This window comes from Crinia signifera, chromosome 5, assembly GCF_055691185.1.
Source record: "Crinia signifera chromosome 5, ASM5569118v1, whole genome shotgun sequence".
NCBI lineage: Eukaryota > Metazoa > Chordata > Amphibia > Anura > Myobatrachidae > Crinia > Crinia signifera.
The window spans coordinates 110,404,871-110,429,767 of NC_139221.1; the positions used below are offsets into that span (position 1 = coordinate 110,404,871).

At 46.2% G+C, this 24,897-nt stretch overlaps 1 long non-coding RNA gene across 1 annotated transcript; it reads right to left on the minus strand.

The window, feature by feature from the left end:
- Positions 1-764: 764 nt before the first annotated feature.
- LOC146079524 (uncharacterized) lies at positions 765-19,452 on the minus strand. Its single transcript, XR_014474585.1, has 3 exons — positions 19,262-19,452; positions 7,256-7,329; positions 765-894 (listed from the first exon to the last, which is right to left on the minus strand). It is a non-coding gene; the product is annotated as an uncharacterized LOC146079524 (long non-coding RNA).
- Between the last annotated feature and the right edge of the window lie 5,445 nt (positions 19,453-24,897).

Below are 24,897 nucleotides of genomic sequence, written 5' to 3' on the forward strand. Positions count from 1 at the left end.
GGCTTCTGTCACTTCACTGTGCATGGTAACAGGCTTTCCAGGATCGTATTACACGCCCACCTCCCAGCACATTACATGAGGGGTAGGCGATGATCAGATCCCTATTCCCAATCCCTGGCTCCTATATACTGGCTGCATGTATGTGTGCGTGACGGCAGCCCCCGTTCCTGCACAGAGACAAGGCTATGATTTGCTGCCGCATGTAACCGGGCAGCTCAGCGCCGAAGGGGTCAGATCTTGTTTGGTGACATCATAGTTACTGCAATATCTATATATATATATATATATATATATATATATATATATATATATATATATATATATATATATAAAATCATGGATTTACACAGGTAGGGCAGATGGTAATGTCAGTGACATCAGCTGCCGGTGTCCCCGGGTGAGTGCCAGGGAGGTGTGACCGGCACTTTGTGGCGGCTGCGGGAGATTGTTATATCTCCGCAGCTGTTTTGTATAGAGGGATTATTGGCCCCTGTTGCCAGTTCTTAAATATAATCAGCAGCATTGCTTGTCAGTGCGGTGGTGTGCTCTGCAAGGGCAGCCCCGCACACTTACAGAGGTCACCGGTCCCTAGGTAGGCACAGTATACGGTGCACGTGATGGGGCAGCAGTATGCAGCACTTATGGGGACGTGCCCGCAGTGACAGAGCCGTCCTCACTCACCGCTGTGTATCTCTGTTCTGATTGCTATTTTAGCAGATTACTGCTGTTTGTCCCGGGCGTGGGTAAGAGTTCACCCGAGGTTGCTCCCAGTCAGTATCCCAGCTCTGGGCGGCTGTGGAAGACATAACGCTCGCTTGGTGGCAGCGGTGAGCTTCCTCCTCCGGCTGCAGGAGCAGCAGCAGTGAGCACACGTGTGGCAGAGGGAAAGGAGACCTACAGAATGGGATGCGATCGACAGTCATTAGGTCGACCAGTATATGTGGACATTCACAAGGTCGACACATGAAATAGGTTTACATGAGTATTTCATGTTTATTTATTTTTTATTTTTTTAAAGGTGGTTTTTCATGCTTTATCTTTTACTATCCAAGTAGGCATAGAGTGAGAATATAATAGTGTCCTTAAAGCAGGGCCGGTGCTAGGGTGTCTGGCGCCCTCCTGCAAACCATACATTTTGCGCCCTTTCACATTGCCATTGCAACAAGTTGCAGCCCGATTGTGGGAGTGTATGCAACATGCGATCCTATGGAGGATCTCGGGTGCATCTCAGTGCTGTGTCCGCAAAATGTTGCAGGTACTAAAGGTGCCCATACACGCTGCGAGAATCGCATATGTTATGGCAGGGGTCTTCAACCTTTACGACAGTGTGGGCCACATTAAAAAATTCAACGAAGCCCGAGGGCCACTAATCTCTACTGTGGTATTTAGCACAGCTCTTCCTAGACAGACATCACAGGCCCCATAAAGCACAGCCCTTTATAGATAGACAGCACAGCCCCCGCATACATAGTTGGCACAGCTGCCCATACACATAAACCCCACCTCCAAAATATAGTCAGCACCAGGGCTATTTCTAGACAATTAGGGTCCCAGTGCGAACAGAAAAATAATGCAGCTCCCCCATACATAATATATTGTAGAAATTGCGCGCCCCAAAAAGGTGTGTCCTAATTCTAAGGGGCATTGTCTAATTATAAGAGTGTGAACTAGCAGGAAAACCATTACCTGACATCTCACTTTTGCAACCTGCATGACCAGACATTGGTTACAGCAGGAATGGTTGTTGTCTTTCCTCGCTTAAGTTGGATGGCTAAAGGCCGCACAGTGACATATAAACATGAAGGCCCACACAGTGACCTAGTACGCCTCACAAATCAAGCCCAAACAATGACAGGCTACTTAAATCAATATACACTGTTTATCCGTAATGCCCATTACACATTATGCCACACACCATGATGCCCATTACACATTATGCCACACACCATGATTCACCTCTGGCGTGTCCCACGTGCAAAGGGGATTGGCGCGGAAGGTTTTTTTTTACATGGCAATGACAGGTGGCGGGCCACTCAAAACAACTCAGCGGGCCACTTGTGGCCCGCGGGCCATGGGTTGAAGACCCCTGTGTTATGGGCTACATCGCATCGCACAGCATGCATGCAATGCGTTCAGATCGGAAAGCAGTACAAAAAGTATGTGCAGCACTCGTGACTGAGGGGGAAATGAGGGGAGAAGGAGGAGATGGAAGAAGAGGGGAGGAGATAGAGTGGGCGGAATGTTGAGGAGTGGCACTGGCACAGCACACTGAGAAGAGGGAAGGAAGGGGAGGCAGCGCTGCTGCCTGTTCGTCATTTGATTGACAGCTGACAGGCACAGGGAGCAATGGGTAGGGGGCGGATCCGGACATGACATCCAGGCATTCGCACACATCGCTACATGCCTCAGCGCATGTGTCCATGAGGAAGAGGGGGCAGGTCGCAGGAGGAGGACAGTGTGTGCGCGGTGCAGGGAGCTGCTCAGCCTCTTCATACTGCCGCCCGCTGTCAGACAGGCACTGCGGGCGGTGTGCAGGAGGCAGTGACAGTGAGGGCTGAGGGAGCTTTACCAGAGCAGTGAGGGAGACAGCGCCTTTTCAGCATGGCGCCTCCCTGCTTTGCAGGAGCTGCTGAGTGGGTAGCGCCGGCCCTGCCTCAAAGCTTGGCGAGTGAAGAGGTATACTTATACGGTTTCCGTGTCAACTTATGTCGACATAGACAACAACAAAAACATGAAAAACCTCATGTCAACCATTTCCATGTCAACCTAATGCTTGTGTCGACCAAATCACCATATCAAACTAATGCATATTGACCTATTTCATGTGTTGACCTAGTGACTGTCGACCCATAGTGGTGGATTTAATGACTATCGACCTAAGTTCTGTCAGCCCTATAATAACCTATACCCTGCAGGATATCCTCCTGATACTATGGTCTTTTAGACAAATCTGTCAAATCAGTTTGGTTCAACAAAATGAATGTATGCAGCAGTGACAGCAGCAGGCATCTCTGATTCCTCTATAGGTTGCTATAGGGGTGCAGAGGTGCCAGTCTGATCAATTTCCAAAAAGCAAAGGTGGTGGTAGCTTGTTGTAGTCTTTGTGCTACACATCGCTGATGTAGGTCCAGAGGGCTCCCCCAGAACCCTCCACCAGAAATGAGCACTATGGATGAGCTCAAAAGCACACTGGGCACATTGCAGCCATGAGCTCCCTTCAGAGCCATGTGCATTAACCCAACCAAAATAGCATATTACAATGCGATCTCATACCTCCCAACTTCTGCCCGGAGGAAATGCGAGCGCCCGAAAAGGGGGCGGGGCATATGCAAATGAGGGCGCGTCTTATGCTAATTAGCCGCAACCTCATTTTCATACGAGAATAGACGCTGTGCGCATGCGCACAGCGTCTATTCTACTAGATTGGGGGGTCTCCCAACTGCCACCCCCCGCAGCGGGACAATGCCTGCCGCGGGTGGGACAGCGGGACAGGACCCGAAAATCGGGACTGTCCCTCTAAAATCGTGACAGTTGGGAGGTATGCGATCTTGGGTGCTAATATAGAGCATCAGTCACACCGAATATGTGATTAATAATAAAGTGTTTAATTTCTAGATAAATATATACAAACAATAGTTATAAACTCATCACAAACATACTTAATATTACTGGTGTATGTGTACCAGTCTTTAATCTAGGAAATAACGAAGTTCATTTAGGGGCCTATTTATCAAGGTTTTGCATTTAGTAAAATTATGTAAAATTATGTAAAAACTGCAGTTTCTGCATAATTTTATGAATAGTTTTTTTTTACTGATAGCTTAATGCAGGAGATTTTACAGCAGAACTTGCACCCTTTTCCCAGCCGATTCACTCCTCTAGTCACTCCAAAGTGCTCATTATTTTATGGGATACTGAAAGCTTTAGGGCTATTTCACACGCTCCGGCTCCTGCCGGGCGTCAAAATCCTGCATGGCCAGGAAGCCGTGCCGCACACAGTAGTTTACAATGGAGGGGATGGCCACAGCGGTGACCGTCCCGTGTGAATGGCCACATTTGTGTCCATTACTAACTACGGTGTGCGGCACGGCTTCCTGGCCGTGCGGGGTTTCGCCATCCGGCAGGAGCCGGAGCCTGTGAAATAGCCCTTAGAGTGAGATCCAGCTTCCTGAAAGTGCAAGGGGTGTCGTGCGGATTTGGCCAAGTGAATCTGTTTGCCATCAATTGAATTTTTTCCTATATATAATACGTATACTTCTTTTGGATGCAGTGCAATAGCTGCTGCTGGTTGCTGATGGGGCGGGCCCTTTTCTGATAATGGCAAGCACCTTGCATTCTTGGGTGTGGTATGATGATTCAACAGTCGGGATTCCGATGGTCAGTATACTGACATCGGATTCCTGACCACCGGTTCTTCCAACGGGTGCAAGCACAACAAAGCCCCTTGCGGTCCGCTGCACTCGCCACAGGTTCTATTCTCCTCGATGGGGGTAGTGGACCCCCCACGAGGGAGAATAGCCTCTGTCAAATGGGATCCTGACTGATGGGCATTTAACAGTCGGGATTCCAATGTTATTATACTGATCATCGTAATCCTGATTATTGGAGTGTCATCCGGCATCCGCATTCTTAGGCTAGGTACAAAGTGCTTGACCGGCTGTTGCGCTGACAGTGGCCGATTAGGTAAGCATACACACTTGCCAATCAGTCAATCAATATGAAGTCACATGTCACAACTGTGTAGGCCTTTAAATTTTCTCTCCCATTTTTGATATCAGTCCCTGCAGTCAGTGTACAGGTGTATCAGTAAGTTGCCCATTCACACAGCCAGCCGTGCGATTATATCTGTAAGATATATTGGCATCAGCTGTCCTGCATGGCTGGTGCCATATGTCTGTAAACAGCGTTCTTCACATAAATACCGGTTCACACCCACTAAGCCACTACCAAAATATTTTTCATTGCTCAAGCGAACAATACATTGAATATTGACATTAGAACCTGCCCATTGCAGCTTACAATCTAAGGGCCTGATTCAGACTGCCCCCACTGACCCCTTAATAGGGTCGACCTAATGACCGTATCCCGATCTGGGACTGTAAAGCATCCCTGGCACATTACATGATATGTTGCCCATTGAAGAGTCTGTCACTTCTCAGAAGGGGGAAGTGGCAGCCGATCCCCTGATCTACCCAGTAGCTTCCTGGGCAGCAGGATCATATGGGATATATTGTATGGGTGCCGGACGGCTACCCGACAGTCGGGATTCCGACAGTCAGTACTCCGACGTCGGAATCCCGACTGCTCCCTCGTGGGGGTCCACGACCCCCATAGAGGGAGAATAATTGCGCTTTCCACGCTGTGCAGTCGGGATTCCGACGTCTGACTAATGACTGTCGGAATCCCGACTGTCGGAGTATTATACCACACCCATATTGTATGCGGTTCGTGCATATGATATATAGCATATGATCCTAGCTGCAGCCCCTGTGATCTAGGGCTTGGATGCACACATGACCGATTTATTGGCCCGATGCGTCAAAATATAATGAAATTGGCTAAAAGTATATGGCCATTTTTTTATATTCTTCTCCTTTTCATGAGATTTGGTCATTGCTGTGTAGGTCAATGATAATTTAAACAGCTCTGATGTTGACAGGCAACATTCTAAAAATTACCACCAGGAGCAGAAAAGTCCCCACTGGGTCACAACAAATATTAGGTTGCCATTCTATTATGTTATCATTTTATCAGTGATGACGATGATTGTCATTATTACCATGTTTACATTCTCTTGTGCACATATCATTCCACACCCCTTTTATGTATACATTTACATACATAAGGGGGAATTCAATTAATCCTCCTTTTTTTTTTTTTTGCAATCCGTGTTCAATTTTAAAGTGAAAACACAGAAATTCATAATTTCGTGGGCATTTCTGTTTTTGTGGCCATGACCACAAAGAGACAGGGCTGTTATCTGGCCCCGGGGAGGGGGAGTGTCAATAAATGACTGTAGTTTATTGAATTCCCCCAATAGCTAGCTAAGTTTATTGACATATTATAGTGACATATATCAATGTTATTCAAATAATCTGATCCATCATAAAGCATCACCCTATGGGCCTAATACAGGTTTGCTTGGAAGGGGCCAAATTCGGCGTCCCCATGAAATTGCTGGGTGTTCCCCCTGGGAACGCAAGCATGGCGTTCCCTGCTTGGGATGGGCAGCACCATCTTCGGCAATCAGCGGCGGAAATAAAAGTCAGTTTTCACTGACTTTTATTTCTGCAGGGGAAAGAAATCATTCGATGGTCGGCGACCATCAAATGATTTCTGTCACCTTCATCTGCATGCAAGGTGATGTGGTTGTGGGAGGCCGGGTGCTTACCCACTCGCTAGGCAGCGAGTGCGTCTGAATCAGACCCGTATACACTATGTATTCACTATTGTATGCACCACTATGGCTCTGATCCCTGGGGAAGAGCACTGGGTCAGAGTGAAAACTGAAACCAGTAGAAAGCAATCTGGTGTTTTCTTTTTTCCAAAAAGTCTATTGCATGCTGTCAGGATCAAAGAACCTGTTGAAGGTTTCAGGTTTATGCTTGTTACTACAGGGTAAGGAGGAGATAGGCCAGATGGCAGGTGGGTGAGTAAGCAGGGAGCTTTCACAGTAGTCGCCTGAGGCACATGCTGCAACAAGAGAGTTTCAAAGCTATGCCTGACTTAACTATTACTGAAGAAGATGTAAGTGATCAAAGATCAGTTAATTTTTCCTTGGTTATTATTACTTTAATTTACTCATTGCTTTTATAGACTTCTACCTTGCTGCCAAAGGGAAAGCTAACACAGCAGTATTCAATAAAATGGAAGTTATGTAACGAAAACATTTAACACATTCATATGTTCATCGGGTTTTCTTTCTTATTTATACATTTTGGAAAAAGAGATTAAGTCATATGTCCTAGGTCATTAAGCAGTTGGCGAAAATTCCTGTATACTTACTATGAAAGTTGTGACACCAGACCCAGATGGGACTACTCTCTCAACGGGAAGAGTAGTTATTGTCCTAGGAGACAGTATAGCACCAACTAGATGCAATGCAATCGAGTTAAAAACACACAGAATTTATCGCTCCATGTATGGGCGGCAGAACAGCATAAGACATGGTTGCTGCAATAGATAAGTCGGCAGCCATAATAAAAGGAACGTAAGTACGTATGTAGGAGCATGCAGAAGAACACAGCAGGTGTACCTGTTATATATTAAAGAGTCCTTAAGCCAGTCATAGGAGCGGAATGTCTGCACATCACTTGACTACTGGAACTTCTGGGGAAGACAAAGAACACATGTGAATGGGAGAGTTTTATAAAAATGAAAGTAGAAAGGCTTTACTAATCATTGCTTGAAATGTAGCAAGCATTCTACACAGTTGAGAAGAGACAACGGGACATCAGCTTCTGTAATTTATTTGGCACAGTCTTTGAGATGGTAAACACGCAGGGCTGGATTATAGATGGGGCAGTCATCCCGGGCATGGAAAGATTAAGGTCTGTGGGAGCTCTGGACAACCAATTTGTTGGGGCCCTCTCAATAAAAGTGATATATACGTAACACACTGTGCCAGCTAGAGCCCCTTAGACACACTGTGCCAGAATTACGCACACCGTAAAGCTCATTACATATGCTACACATTGTATTGCCAATTACATATTATGCCACACACCATAATGCCTATCATACATGATGCCACACATAGTAATGCCCAATACATATATTTTACCACACATTGTAATGCCCATTATATATTATGCCACATAAGTGCTGCTAAATGCTTGTTGCCACAGATGGCTACATTCTCCCACCGGCAACGACCATGTAACCCTCTGCGGCAACAAGCATGAAACCCCTCACAAGGATAATGTAACCCCCTGTCAACGAGCATGTAACCCCCTCGTAATGAGTATGTATCCCCCTGGCAATGAGCATGTAACCCCTGTCAATGAGCATGTAACCCCTGGCATCGGGCATGTAGGTAAACAGCACGGTACTTGTGGAGTATCACGGCTCCCACGATGGCCATCGCACATGAAAAAATCGCATCGTATGCGATCGCATGCGATTTTTAACAGAAAAGCATCCAAATATATTGAAATTAGTATGTTCAATGGCCCCCAAATGGCATTTTTGAGGCTGTACCACCCCCACTATCAACGCAAACCCGAAGCGTGGCGAGCGCAGCGGTACGCGTCCTACGACCTTTTCATACCCCCACTATCCACGTCGGCGTGGAGTTGAGAATAGAAAGTGTGGCGAGCCACCGAGCGCACGCGGATACCTTCACAGGTATCCGCGTCCCCTCGCGGGCTTCACAGGTGTCCGCGTCCCCTCGCCACGCTTCGGGCTCGCTGCGCTCGCCACACTTTCTATTCTCAACTCCACGCCGACGTGGATAGTGGGGGTATGAAAAAGTCGTAGGATGCGTACCGCCGCCGCTCGCCACGCTTCGGGTTAACGTTGATAGTGGGGGTGGTACAGCTTCAAAAATGCCATTTGGGGGCCATTGAACATGTTTCATACTAATTTCAATACATTTGGATGCTTCTCTGTTAAAAATCGCATGCAATCAAATCGCATGCGATGCGATTGCATGCGATTTTGTTAAAAACGGCAAAAATCGCATCCCATCGCATGCCACTATATATGGCATGCGATGGCATGCGATGGGAGCCGTGATAATCCACAAGTACCAACAGCACTTATGTGGCATAATATATAACAGGCATCACAGTGTGTGGTATCGGATGTTATGGGCATTACACTATTTGGTATCAGATGTTATGGGCATTACGGTGTGTGCTAAAATATATGTACTGAGCAATACAGTGTGTGGCATAATGTATAATAGGCCTTACTGTGTGTGGCAGGTGTAATGGGCAGTACAGTGTGTGGCATAATGTGTAATTTGCATTATGGTGTGTGTGGAATAATATATTACATAGGCATTACGCTGTGTGGCATAATATGTAATGGGCATTACACTGTGTGCAATAATATGTAATGGGCATTACAGTGTGTGTAATCCTTGCGCAGTGTGTCTAAGTGGCTCTAGGATCAATCCCACCACCAGCACTTATAGGAAATAAATCTACCATACGTTCCTTTCGAAAGAAGGGCGTCTCCATATCTGCTGAAGGATGTTATTTGGGAGAAGAGAAGACGCCCTTCTTCCCAAAGGAACGTATGGTAGATTTATATCCTATAAGCGCTGGTGGTGGGATTGATCCTATTGGTATCTTGAATACCTGACCTTCAATTCTTGTCATTCTGTCGGTGTGGGGATGCCGTCAATCTTGGACCGAACCTACTATTAGCAGCTCCAAGGAATTTTTTATGTTTGCGCAGGACTGTCACTATTTGAATATTTATTTTTGAATTGTCTAAGGGGCTCTAGCTGGAACACTGTGTCACTTATATCACTTTTATTGATAGGGGCCCCCATGTTTGTTGTCCAGGGCCTCCACAGACCTTAAGCCCCAGAGCTTGATACATTTCCCCTTTTTGAGTTGACAAAGTTTGGAAATAGTGGCCCTTATTCAGATCTGATCGCAGTACAAATTTGTTCTCAAAATGGGCAAAACCATGTGCACTGCAGGTGGGGCAGATGTAACATGTGCAGAGAGAGTTAAATTTGGGTGGGGTGTGTTGAATCTAAAATCTAAATTCCAGTGTAAAATTAAAGCAGCCAGTATATACCCTACACAGAAACAAAAAAACTCCCCTAAATCTAACTCTCTCTGCACATGTTACATCTGCCCCACATGCAGTGGGCATGGTTTTGCCCATTTTGAGAACAAATTTGTACTGCGATCAGATCTGAATAAGGGCCAGTATTAGGTGCGCACAAGTAAATTAAGTGCAGCTTAAGATAGAATGCAGTAAAGTGACATCCCGTCCACTCAGAAACATATACAGCAGAGTTGAAAATGCATAGACCCTATAGACAGTCACCAGTCTCATAGAGCATGTACCCTTGTGGGCTCGCTACACTCATTGCTGTTCCACGGACCTTGCTGCTGCCACTGCATATAGTATTTTCCATCGGTCACGTACTCGAAAGCTACATTCACAGCCTGGGAACTAGCTGCTAAAATAATCATAACTACTATAAATCTGTTGAAGAAGGCTGCCAATCTGTTAAGCAGAGCTGCAAGATTGTCAGTGTAGTGTCAATTTCAAAGTGAAGACAACCTGTCAGGGAAGCAGGGGCTAAGGTCATGTCCAGAAACAACCCAGAGATTCAAAGAGAGCACTGAAGTATTCAAGCTGCCTGTCACTTTAACTGTCTCTTTGCTGTTCCAGGATCGCGTTCGCAGCCGTGCACATAGTGGGGAAATCACTCACCACCTTCTCGCAAGCGCAGAGTAAGTCTAGCCTCACTCTGCACTGCGAAGGCCATGGTGAGGAGAACACAGATTATATCAGTGACCCTCCCAATGGCCGTTAACGCCTGCGTTTTCTGGGACACTCCCAGAGAACGCTCCGTTACTGCCCCCAAATGCCCGCATGTTGTCAATCACCCTGTCAGGCTGTGTTTGGACAGATGGCTCATGCATGCGTACTGCATAGCATGTGTATGAGCGGTCACCCAATAATCGCTTGTGAATAGGTCTGAGTTAGGCCCAAACAGTCTAAGCAACGAAAGGGTTACTCAGAGGTTTGAGATGCTGTCAGTGGTTGTCTCTGTACAAATCCCAGCAGCAGCAGCAGCAGCAGCATCATTACCCGATTTTAAAAGATGTGCTGTGCTGTGCTGCCTATACATTTAAAAATTGAGATGAGATTTGCATCCACCTTTGAATCAGGCTTACTAACCTGATAAAGGGACTGGAATCCTTAAGGCCCATACACACTGGGTGACTTTGAGCTAAAAACCGCTCAAAACAGCAGGTTTGAGCATCTTTCAGCTCAAAGCTGCCCAGTGTGTATGCCCCGGCGATAAGCGGTGAGCGCTGCTGCACGCTCCCGCATCATCGTCTGGAAAGCCGTTCATCTGCTGGTATGAGCGGCTTTGAGAACAGCTTTGCATAGCGCTGCGCGGTCCTCTCCACGCTTACGGCTCTGGGCAGGGAGAAAGCCACTCAGTGTGTATGCACAGCCTAGCGATGAGAGCAATCATCGCTGTCCATACACGCTGGGCATAGTCACCCATTGTGTATGGACCTTTAGTATTGTGTCTACTCATTGCAAGGTACCCTCATTGCTTAAGACTGTCCTGTTTAACTATTGCTATTATTGTAATGTATTCTTTGAAATTGCAACATATTTGCTGCAGCCTACTTTTGCTTATTTGTGTTATTCACAATAAAGTTGTCTGGAGAGTGATAAACCACCAGCCAATCAGCTCCTACCTGCCATGGTATAGGCTTGGTTTGAAAAATAACAGGTAGGAGCTGATTGGCTGGTGGTTTACCACTCTCCATTTAAACAATTTTTTAGGCTTAGGCAGGCTTGCCTACCCTCTCAGAATGCCTGGGAGGCTTCAAAAAATCGCAGGTCCGCAGAGGGTGCAGAGCTCAAATGATGCGACAGCGTCATTTTGCATAATTTAAGCCCCGTCCCCTCTCCACGGCCCACGAATCACAGAGTTTTATGGCATGTGGAGTGGGGCCAATTGATGTCAGCCTTGTGACCCCCCCCCCAACGTGTTGCCTCTCTGGGCCTCTCTCGGGGCCTTATTCTGATCGGTGCGGCCGGATCCGAATATGCGGCCAGGACCGTGCGTGCGAAACCCCGCCTTCCATACGGATCACCAACTCCGTCCGTACGCGGTAAGAAGCTTGCCGAACAGACCGCACGTGTATTTTTCATGGAATACGCCTCCTCCATCTCAGGGAACCTCCCCCATTATTCGATGGTCGCAGACCATTGAATGCAGGACCGAGTGGTCCACCAGCTCCCGCAACCTCAGACCACATTTTTCCGTGCAAAAGCAGGGATCTGGGCGAGCAGCTGACATCCAGCGATGTCATATGTCCACCCCCTACACGTGCGTCACGACTGCATTACCATACCTACGCCCAGCGTTTGCATGGGAACGCCCATGAAACGCGGGGCATATGCATATGGTAATGAGCCCAAATAGACCTTCACTACCCCTCTCCACCCCCTGTTCGGAATGTTCACATTTCATGCGGGATTTGGCCATACGCCCCGCTCGCACATGCGCAGAGACGCCTCTGCACATGCGCAGACACAAAACATCGGCGGCACGTACGCACGCGGATATTACCGCACCAACCAGAATAAGGGCCTCGGAGAGGTGAAAAACGAAGTAGGTAATGTAAGTATGGGCCTAGTACATCTGGCCCTTAGTTCTCACCATAAGTAAATTGTGAGTGGTGTATTAGTGTATGGAATGCACACTAGCCACATTTCTACTTGTGTTGTGGTGTGACAGAAAATGCATTAATATTTCTCTATAAGTCAAATACTATGAATGGTAAATCCATAAAAAATTGAGTGTACTGTAAACCCTCTTCATTATTATGTACTGCAGATTCTAGACTATGGGCCTTCCTTTTCTGTTTCCTGAGCTGAGCACATTGCTATACATAAAAAATTATCTACTCATTGCTACAATTATCTTTATATTGTTGTTATAGCTTTGCTATTATTTTACTACTAGGTTGTATGAGATTACCAATTGTATTTGGGGTAATTGTACTAAGATAGGAGTTCTATTGAAGATGGGATTTACAATGCGATCTGGGTGGAATATTACCACCCAGAATCACATTAAATGTATCACCCCCAGGCACGGGGACAGGGCTCTGAAAATAGCCCGTCACTGCGATGTGCTGAGCCGGAAACCTGAGGGTCTTCGCATGCACGGTTAGCACTGACCCCCCCGCTGACTGCACTGCCCCAGTGGCAGTGCATGTGCAGACCCCGGCAACGAGCGGCTTTGCCGGGTTACACACTTCTGGGCCTTTCATGGCAGGGAGGGAGGGCCAGGAAAGGACAGCAGCGGAAACTGGGATTGCCAATTGGAACGGCCAGCATTTTATGGGCATCCCTATATAAATGCTGGGCATCCCAATGGGAACGCACGTCACAGGACGTCAGCACCAGCCCTGTCTTCTGCGATTTGCAGAGGAAATAAAAGTTAGTTTCTACTGACTTTAATTTCTGAAGGTTGGAGAAATCATTTGATGGTCAAGAAGTATATCTGTAAAAGGTGAGGCAATTATAAAGCTGGCCATACATCAGGAAGACATGCTCACAATTATGACTGTCCAGATTTCCCTTCCACTCCCTGGTAGAATTGGTGTAATCTGTACACAAACCATTGTACAATCCAGCTGCTGCATACAACCAAGGGGTCAGTGATTGTTGCAATGGGTTAATGGTCATTGCCATTGGTTAATGCTCTTTGCCAGGGGTTAATGCCTGTTGCAAGGGATTAATGATCATTGCCAGGGCTTAATGCTCCTTGCCAGGGGTCTCGGAGGAGACAGATGCAAGAGGTCATATTTGACCTCTAGCGTCTGACAGGCAGCATGGCGCTGCAGCGATACCCAGAAGTGCTGGGAGTGCATAGCTCTGTGCTCCCTGTCAGACGCTAGAGTTCAAATAAGATCTCTAGCATCTGTATCCTACAAGGCTGAGGAAGGCAGTGGCAGGCGGAGGAGTGCATCGGAAGGCAACGGCGGGGGAAGGCGGCGGACCCGTTAAACGAATGATTGCATATAATTTTAAGCACATGCAATCTGGTCTCAATCACGACTGATCAGACGTGCAGCACATCTGATCTGAGGACCAACCATTCGACCATGGGAACACGCATTGCACGATTGTGTGCAAACGATGTGAACACAATCTGCATGCAATGCCTGTTACAATCCCTCAGGTGTATGGGGGCCTTAAAGTTTAACACTGTTCTCTCCTCTGGGTTAACACGATGTTACTTTAACTTGCAATACAGATACAATATATTGAAAACTCACATTTGTAATCAAGATACTTCACGCTGAATCTTGGCCTCACTCAACTTTTAAAACAACAAAAACAAAGATTGTGTAGGTCTGCTTAGCACATAGTTGAACATTAACTTGTTTCATTTAGAACACCATACAATGAGTGCTGCCTATAGTCTGCTAAATAAAAAGTAGTTAATCTTCAACTGTGAACTGTAGCCCTATGTACTGTTCTTTGTTACGTCAATAAAGTCACTTTACATATAAATGACATTTCTGTAGTTCATATAAAGTTAAAGTTAATATAGGTTCAGTATGTTTTTTGCATTACTGTATGTTAATGTTTTGAATGTTTTCACCTAAATGACATAGCTGAAAGTTTGGTAAATGGTTGGAATTCCAGACAGAGGTGCTTTAAGAGATTCTACTGCGCATGCGTAGGCCCCCAGGAATGTTGTGCCTTTGCCGCATCCCTGAGAACACCTCAATTGCATACTTGCACATTGCCTAAAAATTGCAGCCATTTCCCGAATGATTATTGCCATTGCGCTGTCAGACCGAGGGAGAGGTGAGTATGATTAAATGGTTGCAGGGTGAACAGTGTGGGACACTCATACAAGTGGAGGCTGTGGAGAGCATGGGATAAATACATTCACACAGTAGGGACACAGGAATCCTTTAAGTGGGATGGATCATCTACCAAACTAGAAAAGTTTGGTTACATGCAATTTATGCATATTTTCTGGTACTTGTTTCCTAGCACGGCACCCATCGCATACCGTATTTAGTGGTGTGCGATGCGATCTTCCCGTAAAATTAACAGGAGTGCTTGTACAATGAAATATCCCATAGCATTGCATGCCAGCAAATGGCATGCGATGCGATGAGATTTTTAATTGTACAAGCACCCTGATGGGGTGCATTTAACAATGTTAAATGCACCCCCACAGTGAGCCCGCGAGGGGCGGCGGTACGCGCCCTCCAACCTTTTCATACCCCCACTTTCCACGTCGGCGTGGAGTTGATTATAGATAGTGTGTCGAGCGCAGTGAGCCACCGAGCCCGAAGTGTTGCGAGGGGACGCGGAATACGAGCTCGAAGCGTGGCGAGCAGACGCGGAATACATGTTAAGTAATCCGTGTGCGCTTGCCACGTTTCGGGCTCGCTGCGCTCGCCACACTATCTAAAATCAACTCCATACCGACGTGGATAGTGGGGGTATGAAAAGGTCGGAAGACGCGTACTGCCGCCCCTCGCGGGCTCGCTGCGCTCTCCACGCTTTGGGTTGGCATTGATAGTGGGGGTGGCGTTGACAATGGGGGTGCATTTAACATTGCTTGTACAATAAAAAAATCGAATCCCATGCATCGCATGCCGCTATATTGCATGCGATGCGATTGCATACGGTGCACTTGGATCAAAATCGTGGGCGCCGTGCTAGGAAACAAGTACCTATTTTCTTTACCAGACATCCTATTATTTGCCATATAAATTAACTCATAATACATAAAAATCAAAAACACTGAACCATATAGTAGTTTGTAGAATTGTTAAGTACATGGATATTCACAATAAGAACAAGGAGTTATGCATAGGAAAAATGATTTATCGTCTGCTAGGAGGAGTTGGCCAGTCCTAGCTAAATTTGAGAAATCTCAATTGGGTATATTCTGCTTTCAATAGGAATGTTTTATTTTTTACGACCTAAAATCTTGTTAGTATCCAACTTAAAACACTATTCACACCCAAGTCATAATAAAGACTGTGCTAATAAAGTTTAGGATGTAATCTCTCACAAGCAGGGCCCTTTTCCCTCATACTGTATGCCCTTTCTTCTCTTACATAAATCATCTACTACTCCATACTGTAGCACCAATGGGGGGATAGCACCAATGGGGTGATTCTGGTTGACTTGGTAAGCTGCAAAGCTTTCAGTTTACTGAGTCCTTGTGACGCCGCCCCACCAAACTCAGCAACCCCCCCCCCACCATTTCTCCTAGCAGCCATGCGAGGGGATGTGTCACAAAAAGACACATCCCCTCCCATATGCCCACAGCTAGAAAAATCATTCGATGGTCGGCAACCATCAAATGATTTCCCCTGCCTTCGCAAATATAAGCCAGTGGAGCCTGACTTATTTTTTGCGGGCAGCATGAAGAAGACAGGGCTAGCGGCTGATGCCACCCCCAGCAAACCTTGTCTCGCCCGCAATCCCATGAAACGCTAGGAGCTCCCATGGGCGACATCCGAGGCCGCCCCCACCGCTCCATGTAAACTGCCCGGAGACAATGTAAATCACTGTGGATGTTCTCAGTCGGGGTTTGCGCCATCGGTGCAGGGTCTGATTTTGGTTCACTGCGAGTGAACCACAATTGGCCCCCAAATCCCTTGGTTTTCTGTCACTATAATACTTATTTCAATATTATTTGCTAATACCATGTACCTGTTAAATACTGACTTAAACAGTTAAGCTGTGTACACACGGTGCAATATATTGCTCAGTGTCCAGTTTTCATCAGCGACCAGAGATGGTCGCTGATGAACAGGAGACTCTGCCAGGGGAGCTGCAGAGGGAAACAGCTGATCGCAGGAGCGAGCACAGTGGTCAATATTTCATAGTGGCCAAAATTACAGAGTGGGGAGATGTACTAAGCCTTGGAGAGATATGAGGTGGAAAGAGATAAAGGGGTCTCTTTATAAAGCAGAGAAAAGTCCTGTCTGCTTTGAGCTATTCACCATGGAAAAATTCCTGACTTCTCCAGTAACCTCATTCCGTGCCTGTGTAATTGTATTACCATACTTTAGCGATTCATGAACAGGACGGGAAGCTCAGCTTTTCACCTCTCCAGGGAGTTCTTCATCTCAGGTTTATCCAGTCAATACGCAGTCAACATGCACAAGGTTGGCATAGACAAAATGTCAACACAAGCAAAAGGTTGACACAACATTAGTAAATAGGAACATAGATGTTATGGTAAAGATACCTTTTGGATATAACTCGGTATGCAGACTTTAGGATGACCGTAAAAAGGTCAACAGTCAATAGGTAAGACGACTATTGGTCAACGTGGTCATAAGGTCGATATTACAATGGTCAACACAGCATGTGGTAGACATGAGTTTTCCACAATTTTTTTTTCATTTATAGAACTTTTGGTACTTGTTTCCTAGCACGACGCCCACGATTTTCAATCATATGGCATCTTATGCATTCTATCGCATTGCATGCCATATAGCCGCATGCAATGCGATTTTGCCCCCCCCCCTATACGATTTTTAATTACAATGTTAAATGCACCCCCACTATGAACGCCAATACCACATGCCGGAATTACATTTGCCACATAAGTTTTGCTTACCTACATTCTCGTTGCTATGGGTTTCATGCTTGATGCCAGGGGTAAACATGCTCTGCCAGGGGTAAATGCTTGTTGCTATGTGGTTACCATGGTCTGCCACTATGGGGTTAACTTGGTGTCCCACTATGTGGTTAACTTGGTGTGCCACTATGTGGTTAACTTGGTGTGCCACTATGGGGTTAACTTGGTGTGCCACTATGAGGTGCCACTATGGGGTTAACTTGGTGTGCCACTATGGGGTTAACTTGGTGTGCCACTATGTCTTTCTCCTGCAGGCAGGAGATGCAGGTTGGGCTGAGTGGGGTGATCATGCTGCTGCGCCGGCGGGACTGCCAGGTGGGGGTGGCCACAATGGCTTTTAGCGAGGTGACAGCGTGAGCTCCTACACAGCGGCGGTTCCAGCAACCGCAGCGCTGAACATAGACCGTGGCTACTAGTATGTTAAAGCCCTGTACAGGAAACGGGAGAGCCGGCACCCGAGTAGTGCACAATGAGGAGCATCGGAGCTGGAGACCAGGGCAGGTGAAGGCCCCTGTTCCTCTTATCACAGCAGGTACGGTGTGGCTATGTTAAACGTCGCGCCAGATCAGAACCAATCAGAAGCCGAGCTACCACTGCCACTCCTAATTGGCTCACCGCGACGGACCTGCTCTTGCCCCTCTCTCTGGCTCTTATACAGCCGGTGGGATTGGGTGTTGACAACCGCACCACAGGACACAAGCCCACCCGGCCAAGACCAGATTCTGCTTCCTCCCGCAAAAAATCTGGTCGCCAGGGAGCAGAATCTGGTCGCCCTGGCAACCAGGGTTTGTCGAGCCCTGGCTTATGGTATACGATGCGATGGGCGTCGTGCTATGAAACAAGTACCAAACTTTTTCATACTTTACCATCCATGAAAAGTACAATCGCGGACAGCAAGCTTTTTACTGTCGACCTAATGAACTAAACTAGGAATGGACATCGATGATTAGAAATCATGGTTTATGGCCGTTGTTGAATAGTTTTGCCATTCACTGAAGACAACCAGATGTTTTCCCATCATCGGTGTCAAGCTGAAACTAATAGTTTTGCGTTTTTCCCCAAGGAGCCAGGACATGAGCATAGCTCTGTCCCCTGACACCAAGGAAGCCCCACCCCCATATTTTGATTAGCCCACAGGCCAGTCAATTAAAGAAAATGGATGACCATCGATATGTAAAAACATTGATGGTCATCCGATATATAGTAATACACTATCGATGGCAACCATTGATGCCCATCCCTAAATTAAACCATACAGATCCACAATATTGGTACTGGACCTAACTGTGCGGAGTTTGTATATTCTCCCTGTGCTTGCGTGGGTTTCCTCCCACATTCCAAAAATATACTGTTAGGCTAATTGGCTCCCAACAAAATTAACCCTAGAATGTATGCGTGTGCGTGTACATGTGGTAGGGAATATAGATTGTAAGCTCCACTGGGGCAGGGACTGATGTGAATGTTCAAAATGATCTCTGTAAAGCGCTGCGTAATCTGTGCGCTATATAAGAAACTGTTAATAAATAAATACTGGACAGCTGATTGGCCATCTCTATTACTAAAGGGCTTTTTCTACTTATTTAATTTACTAAGGATGAGAAAAATTATTTAAATAGAATTGACCTTCAGCCAAAATGTTCTCATTTCACACATTACAGGTGTATAAATCCAATACAGCTTTCAGAGAAACCAGTACTTGTGTGTGCAACTCATAACAACGCCTTTCATTTGGCCAGATGTGATTGTGCAGCACCTCAATGCATTGTCACTCATGCCTGCTGCTGAGGTGACCCGTTGCTATGCAAGTGGGGGTACACTGACCAGCAGCAGCAATTTGCAAAGTTTCTAATACAACAAATACCTCGTCGTAACACATTACAATCTGTGCAATAACGCGCCCACCTCTGTAATGTAGACAGTGACACACCTGCCGGCTGTGACTGTCAGGAGAACCATGTTGTTGTTGTTGGGAACTGAAGGGATATCATCTTCCCAATTGTATAGGGCTGGGGGCAGTAATGGGAGGTATGGGAGGACTGGCGAGGGTTAACACAACAGATGAGGCAATTTCACACCGTTTGCAGCGCACGCTCTGTACGGAATGCCACGCGACAGTTGCCGCGGCAACGGGAGGCGGGCGCGCCACGGCGCGAGACTGGCAGGTGGCTAGGAATGGGTGACGTCAGAATGAGACTGAGCAGAGGACAGCGCGGGAGAATTGGCGGTTGGGGAGGAGACCAGGGTGAAACGAGTTTCCACCTCTTCATGCACGCACACTGCTGCGCCGGGTGCGTCCATCATCATATGCTCGGCAAGCCGTACCTTGCAGCAGTCATCGCTTCTCTCTCTGCGGCTGTCTGTACTGTTATACCCGTGCTATTGCCTCTCCTCCTCCCAGTCTCAGCACATGTCTGCAATGAGCTGGGACCACTCTGTCACCTGAGGTAAAAAATGCATTTAAAGTCCAGAGAAAAGGTTCAGCCTTCTGGATGGGAACTATGTGGTGATAAATAGCTATTTCTACTGTATTGTACTTTCATGACAGATAGTTATTTCATGGTAAATTACCATCAGAATGTGGATAATTCATCAGGAAACCCTTGCCTATAGATTTCCCAAGCTGTGTGCACACGGCAGCGATATATCGGTTAGCGATATATTGCTCAGCAGTAGCGCACGCAAGGGGGGTTTCTGAGTACCCAGAAACCCCCCCAGGAGTCTAAGTGCCCTAGGCTGAAAGCTGAGGGTCCCCTCTTTCCATGGGTGCAACGTTTTTAAAAATCGGCCCTTGGGAACAGGAGATATCTGACTTCAAAGCAGTGGTCCCCATCCAAGCCTGTTAATTGCTTTTCCCTGTCAGATATTTCAGGTTCTGTCTGACCTAGAGTTTTTCTGAGGGTATATTCCAAAAGCAGGGACTCTCCCCCTTTGAATGACACTAGTAACTTGTCTTTACTGTGCCCAGAACCAGAGATATCGGCCCTCCAGCAGCTGGTTACTGCTGCAGCTCCACACACTTGGTATGTAGTTTTATATACTCGTTTGCGGATTGCTCTGTCTCCTGAACTCTGATCCCCTAGTCCCCAATACCATTTGGTAGGTGGGATTCTCTAGTTTTTAATTCCATTAAAATCTAAGAAATCTATTTCCGGGAACTGGATATCTGCAGTCATGCAAGCTGTCCTCCCACCAGAAAATTATGAATAATAAGCCCACTCCACTATATATATTTATTATTATTTATATACATTTGTCTATCTATAATACTTTAACTGACCCGGCTTTGCTCCGCCCCTCTGGAAACCCCCTTCTGAAAATCCTGCGTTTGCCCCTGCTCAGTATTCCGTTTGCATCAGCGACCAGAGATGGTCGCTGATGAAAAATAAACTGCCGGGGGAGCCTGGCAGTGGAAATCAGCTGGTCGCAGGAGCATGTTCCTGCGATCACTACGGGGAAAAAACGGGGTGCGCACCCGGCGACATATATTGCCGGTGCACACTACCATCGCGGGCAATATGGTTGCTTAGCGCGACCATATTGCCTGCGATATTAGCAAAAATCGCCCACATGTGTACACACCATTACACTGCGATGAGGCGTGATCATAAACGCTACACTAGTGTGAGTTACCTACAGCCTACGCTATAGGGATGTCCATCGGCGATAGCATAGCTCTGCCCCCAACACCTGAAAGCCCTGCCCCCACGTTCTGCTTGGATTACGGTTATCCATCACATAGTTTATGACTATCGATGGCTAGTTGCAGAATAGCCATCGGTGGAGACTGCACCGATGGCCATCCCTACTACAATAGCAAATTGTTCTGTATGTAGTTATTGGAAGATGTACTTTAATTAAATGTCCTGAATGTACTTGCCTTGAGACCACTAGACTTTTAAATGTCCTGAATGTACTTGCCTTGAGACCACTAGACTTTATGGAGAGGCATCGTGGATAGTGTGTTTCCTAGTGGGTGAAAGGATCATCATGCTCAAATGGACCCTCACAGGCTCTGGAATGGGTCATTGGGTTAACCAATTTAAGGCCCTCCTGTCCATATCATAGGTCTTGTAATAACTAGACATTTTGGTGCTCCCTCTCCCCTATACTTAATATAGGGACAGTGAGCACTTAAGCCATGTGTCCAAAAATGTAGGGATGTGACTTCATGGGGATGGTGCATGTTCACATAATAACACCAATTCACCTTACACTAAACAGAAGTGTCCATTATTCACTCCGCGGCCTGCGTTCTATCAAACTGATACATTCCTTCACCTTGCAACCTGTGCACTGACACTCTCCCTCACTCCACGACCTAGGTTTTCTATCACACTGATGCAATCCCTCACCCTGCACACTGACTCACTCCCTTACCCCACGGTTTATGCCACCTAACCCCTCCACCCCACAGCCTTACCCAAACCTCGCAGCCTAACCCTAACCTCCCTCAAAGGTCTCTTGACACACAGAAGTTCACACTCACTCTTTACAAACACCCGAAGAGTACAGTCTCACTGGTTGGGCAGGCCCTGGAACTGCAGCAGCATCTCCTCTGCCTCCTGCTCTATTTATTAATTTATTTATTTACAGTTTATTATATATCGCAGTAGATTCCGTTGTGCTTTACAATTGTAAACAGAGATAAAACAAACTGGGTAACAACAGACAGACTTAAGAGGGCCCTGCTGCAAGCTTACAATAGGCTCTAGCAGAAACCTGTCCCATTAGCTCTGCCCCCACTGAAGCTTACAATCAGCTCTAGCAGAAACCTGTGTACTTGTGTACATTCACGGCTCCCATCGCATGCCATGCGATGCGATTTTACCGTGTTTTTATGCATTTTTGTTAAAAATCGCATGCGATCTGATGCGATGCGATGTAATTTTTCACTGAAATTATGGACATCAGTTGAAATCATGTAAAATGCACCCCAAATGTAATTTTTCACACTGTACCACCCCCACTATCAACGCCAACCCGAAGCGTGGCGAGCGCAGCGGTACGCGTCCTACGACCTTTTCATACCCCCACTATCCACGTCGGCGTTGAGTTGAGAATAGAAAGTGTAGCGAGCCACCGAGCCCGAATCGTGGCGAGCGGACGCGGATACCTTAACAGGTATCCGTGTCCACTCGCGGGCTTCACAGGTATCCGCGTCCCCTCGCGGGGCTCGCTGCGCTCGCCACACTTTCTATTCTCAACTCCACGTAAACGTGGATAGTTGGGGTATGAAAAGGTCGTAGGACGCGTACCGCTGCGCTCGCCACGCTTCGGGTTGGCGTTGATAGTGGGGGTGGTACAGTGTGAAAAATGACATTTGGGGTGCATTTTACATGATTTCAACTCATGTCCATAATTTCAGTGAAAAATGACATCGCATTGCATCAGATCGCATGCGATGCGATTTTTCCATATACGATGCCCATCGTGGGAGCCGTGATTGTACACAAGTACCGAAACCTGTCCCATTAGCTCTGCCCCCGCTGAAGCACAGACAAGTCCCTGAAGCAGCAGGATGCAGAGTGGGGAAAGTGAGAGTTACGGCCCTGGTACTTGGGTATAAGATGGTATATATGTTGGTGTCATATTTCTTATTAAGCAGTTCTTTGTGTCAGTTAATGAATTAAATTACAATTAAGGTTACATTCACAGAAGTTTGCGTGTTATGGCTGGCCATTTGTGACAGGCTGTTTGCTTCACATGAACTGGTTGTAACAAACTTTTCCAAGCATTCAATCATGAAGTTAAATTTTAAATCAAAACTTTTTCAAATATTGCTTGACATATTGTATTCTTGTCTTTGCCTCTGTTTTTTAAATGTATCCAACACTCATTCCGGTGTACTGGTCCCAGTAGCGCACGCAAGGGGGGTTTCTGAGTACCCAGAAACCCCCCCAGGAGTCTAAGTGCCCTAGGCTGAAAGCTGAGGGTCCCCTCTTTCCATGGGTGCAACGTTTTTAAAAATCGGCCCTTGGGAACAGGAGATATCTGACTTCAAAGCAGTGGTCCCCATCCAAGCCTGTTAATTGCTTTTCCCTGTCAGATATTTCAGGTTCTGTCTGACCTAGAGTTTTTCTGAGGGTATATTCCAAAAGCAGGGACTCTCCCCCTTTGAATAACACTAGTAACTTGTCTTTACTGTGCCCAGAACCAGAGATATCGGCCCTCCAGCAGCTGGTTACTGCTGCAGCTCCACACACTTGGTATGTAGTTTTATATACTCGTTTGCGGATTGCTCTGTCTCCTGAACTCTGATCCCCTAGTCCCCAATACCATTTGGTAGGTGGGATTCTCTAGTTTTTAATTCCATTAAAATCTAAGAAATCTATTTCCGGGAACTGGATATCTGCAGTCATGCAAGCTGTCCTCCCACCAGAAAATTATGAATAATAAGCCCACTCCACTATATATATTTATTATTATTTATATACATTTGTCTATCTATAATACTTTAACTGACCCGGCTTTGCTCCGCCCCTCTGGAAACCCCCTTCTGAAAATCCTGCGTTTGCCCCTGGGTCCATTGTATATAAGTTTTTTTGTCTTATGACTTTATTTGGCAATATCTGTAATACGTTACAATCTAACCTGTGGATGAACTGGTCGCTGTTGTAAATCTTTGATTTTGAAGCAAGAACGGTGAAAGTTTCTTTCAAGGCTTGAAATTGAGAAACTGCCCAAAAAAGTTTGAAAAAAAGGCAAGAAGCAGGTAAAAGAATCAAGAGGTAGCTTATCTTTTGTTGGAGGAGCTGGAGGTGTATATGACACACACATATAATTTAGTAGCACTGGAATTATATTTAATCTATCATTAAGACATTATTATTATTAAGTTATTTATATAGTACACACATTCCGCAGCGCTTTACAGAGAATATCTGAACATTCACATCAGTCCCTGCCAAATGTACACACACACACATTTATTCATTCTAGGGTTAATTTTGTTGGGAGCCATTTAACCTACCAGTATATTTTAGGATTGTAGGAGGATACTGGAGTAAACCCATGCACGCACACGGAGAATATGCAATACAATACACAGTTTAGGGCTATGGTGGGAATCAAACCCATGACCTCATTGCTGTGAGGTAGTAATGCTAACCATTACATCATCCATACACTATCTTGCTCTTTAAACACAACCTCCTGTCATGATATATTTAAAGGGCAAGATATACTTTCTTTAGGATAGCTTAGATACAGTACACCTCCAGTGCTAATAAATACTTCCTCAGAGTTGCCAAAAGGTTCTGGATTTTGTGTGAGACTGCCCATATTTTTTTAAAGCAGCAATCATTCACAAGGCAATACCAGGTTGGTTTTGCCTTGTAAATGATTGCTGCAAAATCATGACCTTCCAGCAACTCGGATACTATTACATTTATCCCGTGGATGTAAAAAAATGGAATGTATTCCTGTGGCAGTGGAATGTGTCATATACTGTAAATATTTTTAAAAGTTATGTGTTCTTTGTGGGTTTGCAGATGCGAAAAGATGGTGCTGTAGAATAGAGAGTGAATGCAATGATTAAA